The sequence below is a fragment of the Cervus canadensis genome, chromosome 17, assembly GCF_019320065.1.
Source record: "Cervus canadensis isolate Bull #8, Minnesota chromosome 17, ASM1932006v1, whole genome shotgun sequence".
Taxonomy (NCBI): domain Eukaryota; kingdom Metazoa; phylum Chordata; class Mammalia; order Artiodactyla; family Cervidae; genus Cervus; species Cervus canadensis.
In genome coordinates this window covers 63,818,089-63,830,371 of record NC_057402.1, presented here as the reverse complement: position 1 = coordinate 63,830,371, position 12,283 = coordinate 63,818,089, and the positions used below count along the sequence as shown (strand labels likewise).

General features: G+C 38.1%; 1 protein-coding gene across 8 annotated transcripts in view; it reads right to left on the bottom strand.

The window, feature by feature from the left end:
• TTC23 (tetratricopeptide repeat domain 23) overlaps positions 1-12,283 on the bottom strand; it is a 146,862-nt gene that overhangs the window by 111,219 nt on the left and 23,360 nt on the right. The window contains exon 1 of one of the 8 annotated variants that reach the window (XM_043434523.1): positions 10,785-10,936. The exons of the other annotated variants lie outside the window; for them this stretch is intronic. The gene's annotated coding sequence lies outside the window, so the exon portion shown is untranslated. Of the gene's footprint in view, positions 1-10,784; positions 10,937-12,283 lie in introns of those variants that run through there. 8 annotated transcript variants of the gene reach the window in all.

Below are 12,283 nucleotides of genomic sequence, written 5' to 3'. Positions count from 1 at the left end.
ATAAGCATAAAAATAATACACTATGGGAAACAGTGTGGAGATTTCTTAAAAAACTGGAAATAGAACTGCCATATGACCCAGCAATCCCACTTCTGGGCATACACACTGAGGAAACCAGATCTGAAAGAGACACGTGCACCCCAATGTTCATCGCAGCACTGTTTATAATAGCCAGGACATGGAAGCAACCTAGATGCCCATCAGCAGATGAATGGATAAGGAAGCTGTGGTACATATACACCATGGAATATTACTCAGCCGTTAAAAAGAATTCATTTGAATCAGTCCTAATGAGATGGATGAAACTGGAGCCCATTATACAGAGTGAAGTAAGCCAGAAAGATAAAGACCATTACAGCATACTAACACAAATATATGGAATTTAGAAAGATGGTAACGATAATCCTATATGCAAAACAGAAAAAGAGACACAGAAGTACAGAACAGACTTTTGAACTCTGTGGGAGAAGGTGAGGGTGGGATGTTTCAAAAGAACAGCATGTATACTATCTATGGTGAAACAGATCACCAGCCCAGGTGGGATGCATGGGACAAGTGCTCGGGCCTGGTGCACTGGGAAGACCCAGAGGAATCGGGTGGAGAGGGAGGTGGGAGGGGGGATCGGGATGGGGAATACATGTAAATCCATGGCTGATTCATGTCAATGTATGACAAAACCCACTGAAATGATGTGAAGTAATTAGCCTCCAACTAAAAAAAAAAAATAATAATAATAATAATAAAATAACTAATAAAACTAGATTCACAAATCAATTAAATAAAAATAGAAAAACAGAGAAAAAATAAAGGAAACCAAAATCTGGTTCTCTGATACCATTAATGTTGATAAATCTCTAACCTGATTAATGAGGAAAAAAGATACAAATCACCAATATCAGAAATGAGAGCGATGAGATCAGTATGGATTCTACAAACATTAAAAGATTAATGTGGGAATGTTATAAACACTTATGCCAATAAATCTGACAACTGAATGGAAAAATTCCTGTGAGTGAAGTGAGTGAGTGAAAGTTGCTCAGTCATGTCTGACTCTTGCAACCCCATGGACTATACAGTCCATGAAATTCTCCAGGCCAGAATACTGGAGTGGGTAGGCTTTCCCCTTCTCCAGGGGATTTTCCCAACCCAGGGATCGAACCCAGGTCTCCCACATTGCAGGCGGATTCTTTACCAGCTGAGCCACAAGGGAAGTCCAAGAATACTGGAATGGGTAGCCTATCCCTTCTACAGTGGATCTTCCCGACCCAGGAATCGAACCAGGGTCTCCTGCACTGCAGGCAGATTCTTTACCAGCTGATCTATCAGGGAAGCCCAAAAGTTCCTTTAAAGACACACAATACCATAGTTCACTCAAGAAAAAATAGATACCTCAATAGTGCTATATTTATTAAAGAAACTGAATTTGTATTTTAAAAATCTTACAAAGAACAAATAAATAAAAATCTCCAGGCCTAGATGGCTTCAACAGTAAATTCTGCCAGATGTTAAAGGAAGATATAATACCAATTGCATACAACCTCTTCCAGAAAATTTAAAGTAATAATATTTCCTAACTCACTCTATGAGACCCTGATATCAAAAGAAGACAAATACAAGAAATGAAAACTTTAGATCAATGTGTCTCAGGAACATAGATGCAAAAATTTAAAGCAAAATTAGCAAGTTAAATTCAGTAATAACTAAAAAGGAAAATACATCATGACCAAGTAGACTTTATGTCAGAAATGCAAGATTGACTTAACATTCATAAAAAAGTCAATGTCATGTTGATGTTTGGTAGAAACCAACACAATATTGTAAAGCAATTATCCTTCAATTAAAAATACACAAATTAAAAAAGAAAGTCAACATGAAAATTAAAAAAAAGCAGTCAATGTAATTCATTATATAATGAATGAAAAAAGGAAAACTGCATGATCATCTTGATCAGCATGCAAAAACAACTTGACAAAGTCTAATACCCATTTCTTTTTTACAGTTGAATTTTTTTTCTTATTTGTTTAATCAAAATATGATTGACTTACAATATTAGCTTCAGACTTACAATACAATGATTTAATATTTTTATACCTTACATTACATTTAAAGTTAATATAAGATATTGGCTATAGTCTCTGTGTTGTACAATACATTCTTCTAGCTTATCTATTTTATTTAAAAGTTTTAAAATTTATTTTTAATTGCAGAATAATTGCTTTACAATGTTGTATTGGTTTCTGCCTTAATCAATATGAATCAGCCATAAGAATATATATGTCCTGTCCCTCTTGAACCTCCCCTCCCACCTTCCATTCCACCCCACCCCTCTAGGTTGTCACAGAACACCAGGCTGAGCTCCCTACATCATACAGCAAATTCCCACTGGCTATCTGTTTTACATATGATGATGTGTATGTTTCAATGCTACTCTCTCAGTTCGTCCCACCCTGTCCATCCTCCACTGTGTCCACAAGTCTGTTCTCTATGTATGCATTTCTATTGTTGCCCTACAAACAGGTTCACCAGTACCATTTTTTCTAGACCCCATATATGTGCATTAATACACGATATTTGTTTTTCTTTCTGACTGACTTCACTCTGCATAAGAGGCTCTAGGTTAATTCACCTCACTAGAAATTTATTCTTCTAGTGAATGACTCCAATTCATTCTTCTTTATGACTGAGTAATATTCCATTGTATATATGTACCATAACTTCTTTATTCTAATATCCATTTCTGATTAAAAAATCTTAACAAAATAGGGATAGAACTGTACTTCCTCAACCTGATAAAGAGCATCTATGAAAAATCTACAACTAAATTAGTGAAAAACTGACATCTCTTCCCCTAAGAACTGAAACAAGATAAGGAGGTTCCCACTCAACACTTCTATTTAACATTGTACCAGAGTTTCTAGCTAGTGCAATCAATAAAGAAAAAGAAATAAAAGGCAACCAAATCATAAAAAGGAAAAAGGAAAACTATCTTAAGTCACAATAGTATACCTCTATTATCATTTATACAGAAAATCTGATGAACTATGAAGAAAATCTCCTAGAATTACTGAGTTGAACAAAGCTGTAGGTTATAAGAGAACTATACAAAAATTATATTTCTATGCATTAGCAAATTGAAATTAAAATAAAATACTATATGCAGTAGCATCTCAAAATATGATATAAAGAATAAAGCTGCAGTATTCATTTAAAGATGAATATAATGATTTGTACAATAAAAACTGCAAAACATAGCTGAGAGAAATTAAAGAAGACATAAATATTTACCATGCTCATGGGTTGAAACACTCAGTATTGTTAAGATGTCAATTCTCTACAAGTTGATAGATTAAAAGACTTCCCGATCCAAGTCCTTGCATATTTTTTGAATAAGAAATAAAAAACTGTTTCTAAAATTCACATAAAAATGCAAGGGACATAGAATACCCAAAAAACTTTGTAAAAGAACAAAGTTACAGGACAAACACCACTTTTTGTCAAGATTTATTATAAAGCCACAGTAACAAAGGGAGTTTGGTATTGCTGTCAAGACAGACAAATAGATGAATGGAATAGAAAGGAGAGTCCAGAAATGGATGCTCACAAATAAACAACTGATTCTTGACAAAGCTGTAAAGGTAATTTATTGGAGAAAGAATAGTCTATTCAACAAATGATGCTATAACAACTATTCAACAAATGATGCTATAACAACAACATTCCACATGAATGTTCACATGTAGAATCAAAACAAAACAAAACAAAAATCTTTGATCCATACCTCACAGCATGTACAAGAATTAACTCAACATGAAATATAGACCTCTACAAGAAAATGTCTGTGACCTTGGACTAGGCAAAGATTACCTAGATATGATGCACAAAAATTCATAAAAAGAACAAAAATGACAAATTGGACTTAAAAATTAAAAATGTCTGCTTTTTGTAAGAAACTGTGAAAGATGATGGAAAGACAAGTTATAGGCTGGGAGAAAATATTTACAAAATATGTATCTAATGTAGGACTTGAATCTTGAATATATAAAGAATTCTCTAAATTCAATAATAAGAAAACAAACAGCTTACTATAAAACAGGCAAAATATTGTAACAGATATTTCAAACATACATCAATGACAAATATGAAAATGAAAAGCTGTTCAACATCATTAGTCATTTTTGTTGTTTAGTCACTCAGTTGTGTCCAACTCTTTGCAACCCCAGGCACCAAGTTCCTCTGTCCAGGTGATTTCCCAGCAAGAAGACTGAAGTGGTTTGCCATTTCCTTCTCCAGGGCACCTTCCTGACCCAGGGTTTGAACTTTCATATTCTGCATTTGCAGGAGAATTCTCTACCACTGAGGCACCAGGGAAGCCCAACTAGAGAGCTACTTAGATATAAAAATTAAAGAAGGAGGACAATCAAAACCAACTCTTGACATTTTCATCCTGAGACTCTAGAATAGGGCTTGGCACATTTTGACAATGGGACAAATCCTGCCCAGTCTGTTTTTGTAACTAAAGCTTTATTGGAACACAGCCCTGCTTATTTACTTACATGCTGTCTAAGGCTGCTTTCACAACACAACAGCAGAGGTGAATAGCCTGTAACAGAAACCTTATGGCCCTCACGGCCTAAAATATTTACTATTGCTCCATTCACAGAAAAAGTTCTGTTGTTATTGTTCAGTTGCTCAGTAGTTTCCAACTCTTTGCAACCCCAAGGACTGTAGCACGCCAGGATGCCCTGTCCTTCACCATTTCCTGGAGCTTGCTCAAACTCATGTCCATCGAGTCGGTGATGCCATCCAACTATCTTGTCCCCTGTCATCCCCTTCTCCTCATGCCTTCTATCTTTCCCAGCATCAGGGTCTTTTTCAATGTGCTAGCTCTTTGCATCAGGTGGCCAAAGTACTGGAGCTTCAGCTTCAGCATCAGTCCTTCCAATGAATATTCAGGGTTGATTTCTTTTAGAATGGACCGGTTTGATCTCCTTGCAGTTCAAGGGACTCTCAAGAGTCTTCTCCAACACCACAGAAAAAGCTTACCAACATTTAAAAATAGTGATATCATGAATAGAAGTTGTGAGATAGAGGGCAATCACCCTTTTGATAAGACAATCAATTTGGTCTCAGCCAGACTGAATTTGAGGTTAAGGAAGAAAGTTTATGTATAATATCCAATTTAGTAGTTAGAAGCAAGCCACTGGTTATGAATGACACCTTTTTGAAGTTAAGTTTTTCCTTTCCTTAAAAAATTATAACTTATTCTATTGTTGTTCAGTTGCCCAGTCATATCCAACTCTTTGCGACCTCATGAACTGTGGCACTCCGGGCTTCCCTGTCCTTTACTATCTCCCAGAGTTTGCTCAAACTCATGTCCATTGAGTCAATGATGTCATCCAACCATCTCATCCTCTGTAGCCCCCTTTTCCTCAATGCCCACTTTCAAATAAGATTTGAGATGGGCTAGAGCCAAGTGTTGAAACAGTTAGTCTGAATATAGACTATATCTATATTTTATAGTTTACACCAAGGTAAAGTTTGCCCACTCCTTAATCCATAATAGAGTTTTACATTTTCACCAAAAAGGAAGTAGGAGCTTTTCTTTTTTTCATAAAGCAATATAGAATGAAGACATCAAACACAGAAGGAAAGAACTAGCCTAAGGTCAGACTATGAGAAAGATACAGATGAACTATAATCTTGGACAACTTCTTATCCCTGGGTAGCCCTTCAAAATGTGAAAAGCCAATCTTTCAGGTTCAACATCTAAGCTTTGCCTAAACCACACAGTACAGAGGCTCAGATTCTAAGATGCTGGCTGACTTTTTCTTATAATAAGCTCTTGCTCTATTGGCAAGACAAGATAACCAATTCCATAGGTGCTGTGGTCTAGACAAAGAGCTGAAGCTTGAGATGGGGAATCTGAGACTCCAGAACCTCTGCTGACCCAACTACTTATGGAATGTGAGAAATACTAATAACAGATATTTATGTAATTCTTTGCAGCCAAAGATGGAGAAGCTCTATACAGTCAGCAAAAACAAGACCGGGAGCTGACGGTGGCTCAGATCATGAACTCATTGCCAAATTCAGACTGAAATTTAAGAAAGTGGAGAAAACTACTAGACCATTCAGGTATGAACTAAATCAAATCCCTTATGACTATACAGTGGAAGTGAGAAATAGATTTAAGGGACTAGATCTGATAGACAAAGTGCCTGATCAACTATGGACGGAGGTTTGTGATATTGTACAGGAGACAGGAATCAAGACGATCCCCCCAAAAAGAAATGCAACAAAGCAAAATGGCTGAATGAGGAGGCCTTGCAAATAGCTGTGAAAAGAAGGGAAGCGAAAAGCAAAGGGGAAAAGGAAAGATATACCCATTTGAATGCAGAGTTCCAAAGAATAGCCAGGAGAGATAAGAAAGCCTTCCTCAGAGATCAATGCAAAGAAATAGAGGAAAACAACAGAATGGGAAAGACTAGAGATCTCTTCAAGAAAATTAGAGATACCAAGGGAACATTTCATGCAAAGATGGGCTCAATAAAGGACAGAAATGGTAGGGACCTAACAGAAGCAGAAGATATTAAGAAGAGGTGGCAAGAATACACAAAAGAACTATACAAAAAAGATCTTCACGACCCAGATAATCACAATGGAGTGATCACTCACCTACAGCCAGATATCCGGGAATGTGAAGTCAAGCGGGCCTTAGGAAGCATCACTATGAACAAAGCTAGTGGAGGTGATGGAATTCCAGTTGAGCTATTTCAAATCCTCAAAGATGATGCTGTTAAATGCTGCACCCAATACGCCAGCAAATTTGGAAAACTCAGCAGTGGCCACAGGACTGGAAAAGGTCAGTTTTCATTCCAATCCCAAAGAAAGGCAATGCCAAAGAATGCTCAAACTACTGCACAATTGCACTCATCTCACATGCTAGTAAAGTAATGCTCAAAATTCTCCAAGCCAGGCTTCAGCAATACGTGAACCGTGAACTTCCAGATGTTCAAGCTGGTTTTAGAAAAGGCAGAGGAACCAGAGATCAAATTGCCAACATCCGCTGGATCATCGAAAAAGCAAGCTTCTTGAGAAACCTATATGCAGGTCAGGAAGCAACAGTTAGAACTGGACATGGAATAACAGACTGGTTCCGAATAGGAAAAGGAGTACGTCAAGGCTGTATATTGTCACCCTGCTTATTTAACTTATATGCAGAGTACATCATGAGAAACGCTGGGCTGAAGAAGCACAAGCTGGAATCAAGATTGCCAGGAGAAATATCAATAACCTCAGATATGCAGATGACACCACCCTTATGGCAGAAAGTGAAGAAGAACCAAAGAGGCTCTTGATGCAAGTGAAAGAGGAGAGTGAAAAAGTTGGCTTAAAGCTCAACATTCAGAAAACTAAGATCATGGCATCTGGTACCATCACTTAATGGCAAATAGATGGGGAAACAGTGGAAACAGCGGCTGACTTTATTTTTCTGGGCTTCAAAATCACTGCAGATGATGATTGCAGCCATGAAATTAAAAGACACTTGCTCCTTGGAAGGAAAGTTATGACCAACCTAGACAGCATATTAAAAAGCAGAGACATTACTTTGCCAACAAAGGTCCATCTAGTCAAGGCTATGCTTTTTCCAGTGGTCATGTATGGATGTGAGAGTTGGACTATAAAGAAAGCTGAGTGTTGAAGAATTGATGCTTTTGAACTGTGGTGTTGGAGAAGACTCTTGAGAGTCCCTTGAACTGCAAGGAGATCCAACCAGTCCATCCTAAAGGAGATCAGTCCTTGGTGTTCATTGGAAGGACTGGTGTTGAAGCTGAAACTCCAATACTTTGGCCACCTGATGTGAAGAGCTGACTCACTGGAAAAGACCCTGATGCTGGGAAAGATTGAGGGCAGGAGGAGAAGGGGATGACAGAGGAGGAGATGGTTGGATGGCATCACTGACTTGATGGATATGGGTTTAGGTAAACTCCGGGAGTTGGAGATGGACAGGGAGGCCTGGTGTGCTGCGGTTCTGCAATAAGGGTGGTGTGATCTGCATGTCTGAGGTTATTGATATTTCTCCTGGCAATCTGGATTCCAGCTTGTGTTTCATCCAGCCTGGCATTTCACATGATGTACTCTGCATATAATTTAAATAAGCAGGGTGACAATATACAGCCTTGATGTACTCCTTTCCCGATCTGGAACCAGAACAACAGACTGGTTCTAACTGTTGCTTCTTGATATGCATACAGATTTCTCAGGAGGCAGGTAAGCTGGTTTGGTATTCCTGTCTCTTTAAGAATTTGCCACAGTTTGTTGTGATCCACACAGTCCAAGGCTTTGGCATAGTCAATAAAGCAGAAGTAGGTTTTTTCTGCTACTGCTGTTGAGAGAATAATGGCAACTGGCAACTGGAGAGTGCATCCTGCCTCCAGGAGCAGTTGCCTTTTCCCCCTGCTACCCCACCTAATGGTTTCCTGTGGTGACATAGGCCCAGTGTTCACGAGTGTTAGGGGTTTTCAAAGGAAGCCAGAAATCCAGAAATCTAGATCTTTATGTGAAACTACTGATTTTTAAATATGGCTCAATTTTTTAACAGGCCAGAAAGGAAAAAGGAAAAAAAAAAAAGGGTAAACGGGGTTAGATTCAGATTGTATCTTCTGTTTTAAGGATTTAATAGTAAGAGAGAGCATGAGAAAAAACAAAAGTTGAGAACAAAAGAAAGAAAAAAAGGAAAGTCAATTTCAAAGTTTAACACTGGGTTCAGAGGCCCAGACTAGCAAATACCATAAGGCATTTTTTTTTTTTTTTTTTTACCACAAGGCATATTATGTGTAGAGCTTTTAAAATTTAATCTCTGCCTCCTCTAAACTTCCCCAGTGTCTCAGATGGTAAAGCGTCTGCCTGCAATGCGGGACACCCAGGTTCAATCCCTGGGTTGGGAAGATGCCCTGGAGAAGGAAATGGCAACCCACTCCAGTACTCTTGCCTGGAAAATTCCATGGACTGAGGAGCCTGGTAGGCTACAGTCCATGGGGTCGCAGAGTTGGGTACGACTGAATGACTTCACTTTCACTTTCTCCCCTAAACAGAAGAAAGTGTGGTAAAATTTGCTCAAGATGTTCTATTTTCTGATTATGAAAATGTGATTACTTTCTAATTACCTAAACCTAAATTCTTAGGTTTACAAAACAAAAGTATTTGACTGCTGCTACTACAGATTGTGATCAATGAAAGGATGGATGATAAAGTGGGAAACAAAAATTATTACAAGACCAGGGTTCTGATTCTGGCTGTGCAACATAGGACAAGTAATTGAGCATCACTCAACTTCATCGACCTCATTTATAAAACAGGGGTAAACATACCTGCCTCTGTACCTCACATGGCTGTGGTAAGGGCCACGTGAGATAAAATATGTGACAATATAAAGAACATCAGTTCAGTTCAGTTCAGTCACTCAGTCGTGTCTGACTCACTGGAAGGAGTGATGCTGAAGCTGAAACTCTAATACTTTGGCCACCTAATGCAAAGAACTGACTCACTAGATAAGACCCTGATGCTGGGAAAGATTGAAGGTGGGAGGAGAAGGGGACAACAGAGGATGAGGTGGATTGATTGCATCACTGACTTGATGGACACGAGTTTGAGCAAGCTCCAGGAGTTGGTGATGGATAGGGAAGCCTGGTGTGCTGCAGTCCATGGGGTCACAAAGAGTTGGACACGACTGAGTGACTGAACTGAACTGAACTTCTCTCTATTGGCTCCTAGACACAGAAATAACAAAGTAGCTGCCATTTGTCATGTCCCTTGTTCTGTTGTTTTTCTCATGGTAGAAGAATAAGTATTTGTATCTATACCTCTCTTTCAAAGTGCATGGCTGACATAAAAGGATGTGATTTTCAAAACATCTGATTATGATGCTAGTATTTTATAATAATAAGACAGAAATGACACTGCCATTAAACTATGACTTACCATCAGTTGTAACATGCACTCCAGTTTCAAAGATGTTTAAATGCCAAAAGAAATATGCATCTCCGAATCAATGAAATGAGGAATGTTACTTGCCTGCCTTCTGAAAGCATTTCAGTCAGTGACCTTGTAGCAGTGGTCCCACATGGGACCTAAGGTATAAGGGGCCTTTCCGTCCCTGGCTCCTGCCTGCACACTCCACTGAGGCAGATGCTAGCTATAATAGTCCCACTCAGCAGTGGGTTGGGGGACTCTGGTGGGACCCTCTCCCAAGCAAGTGAGCAACTGTCAACCAGCAACCAGTTAACAGCCCTGTTCTGCCATTGCTCAGGGCCACTGAAGGCCCCTTCCCCCTTCCTATTGTTATATACAACCCTGTATAATTCAGGATTATGTTCAGAAGATAATTCAGGAACAATCCTGAATCCTGACTGAGATAAGATGGTTTTTGGGAGACTTGAGTCTACCATCTCCTCTTTCTGCTAACCTTTTGATTAAAGTCATCATTCCTTGCTCCAACAACTCGTCTCTCGATTTATTAGCCTGTCATGCATCGAGCAGAACGAGCTTGGGCTTGGTAACAATCTTGCTTTCAATATGTGTGGCACCATACAATAACACCTTTAGCACAAAGACACATTTTTCAGTTCACTTACTTTGAGCTACACGTTTATCATCAGTCACTTTTCTTTTCTTTCTAATAGCCATAGCTGGGATTTAAATTTTCATTAGAAATCAACCTAGGCCTACACACTGACTTCCCAAATCTCTTAATCCATTGGCCCACAACTCTCAGACAGACATACCCAATCAATTGATGCTATTCCTTCTGCCAGACCTGCCCAGTAGAATGCTGAAGCACATGATCAACACCAGATCAAAGTGAGAGGAAGTAGAGGTCTGAAGTGGGGATTCAGTCTTCCATTTCCAAAAGGTGATGTTCAAAAATTTAATAACTGGCATAGCAGGAGGACCAATCAATCTGTATAGATGACAATGATGTTGGAGTTAGCTGAGTTCTGAATGTCCCCCGCTGTCCCAGGTGTTAGCCTTCAGGTGCTGACAGGTGGGGAGTTGTAGGGAGGCTGGAGAAGAGGCAGGAGGCTCTCTCAGGGTACTGGCTCTTAGGAAATAATAACCACTATGACTGTATGAGAGTGTACTAGTTGAAAACCAATCTTGCCCATATGTTAAGCTGCAGTATCAAAAAGCTGTGAAATAGGAAAAGATCCCATAAAGATACAGAATACCAAAACTGAATAAAATGGAAACAAAATCTAAATAGAATTATAACAAACAAATAAATGGGTAACTGAAAATATTTACATAAAGTTAAACCTATGCCCAGATAGCTTCAGTTGTAAATTCTACTAAAACTTTCAAGAAAATAATAACGTGTATCTTTTGCAAGCCTCAGAAAGAAAGGGAACGGAAGCCTTTCCAGCTTATTCTATGAAGCCACTATTATAGAATCAGGAAGCCACTTCCTGATACCAAGGCCAGACAAAGACAACACACAAAAACAACAAACCAATAATGCTTGATAAATATGAACACAAAAAGTCCTCAACAAAATATATGCAAAGCCAAATCTAGGGACATATAAAAAGGATTACAAGCTATGACTGAGGGAGATTCATCCTGGGAATGTAAGGTTTGCTTAACATCTGAAATCATAATGTAATATACCATATTTTAAGAATAGATGGGAAAAAAACTGCATGATCATCTTGATAGATGAAGAAAAATTATTTGGCAAAATCTAACATCCATTTACGACAAAAACTTCTTCAACCTGATAAAAGATTTGATTTTCAAAACTTAAGGTCAAACGTCACACTTAATGGTGAATGTTTGCATGCTTTCATCCCAACGCTGGAGACAAGGCAAGGATGTTTGCTCTCACCACTTGTATCCAAGATTGTAATAGATGTTCTAACCAGTGCGATAAGGCAAGAAAAAGAAACAAAAGGTATGCAGATTAGAAAGGAAGAAATAAAACTTTATTATTCAATGATATGATCCTATATGTAGAAAATCTTAAGGGATTCATACAGAAAAACAAAATAAAAAACAAAACAAAAACTACTAGAAACTATGGAACAAATTCAGCAAGGCTGTAGGATACAAAAGAAACAAGAATTGTATTTCTATCAATCTAAAAATGAAATTAAGAAAATATTTTCATTCACAAAAATAGCATCAAAAAAGAAAAAATATTTAGGGATAAACAAAGAAAAAAGTTTGATTTAACTTTTTTGATTAAAAAATTTTTTTTTATTTTAACAAAAAATACAAGACTTTT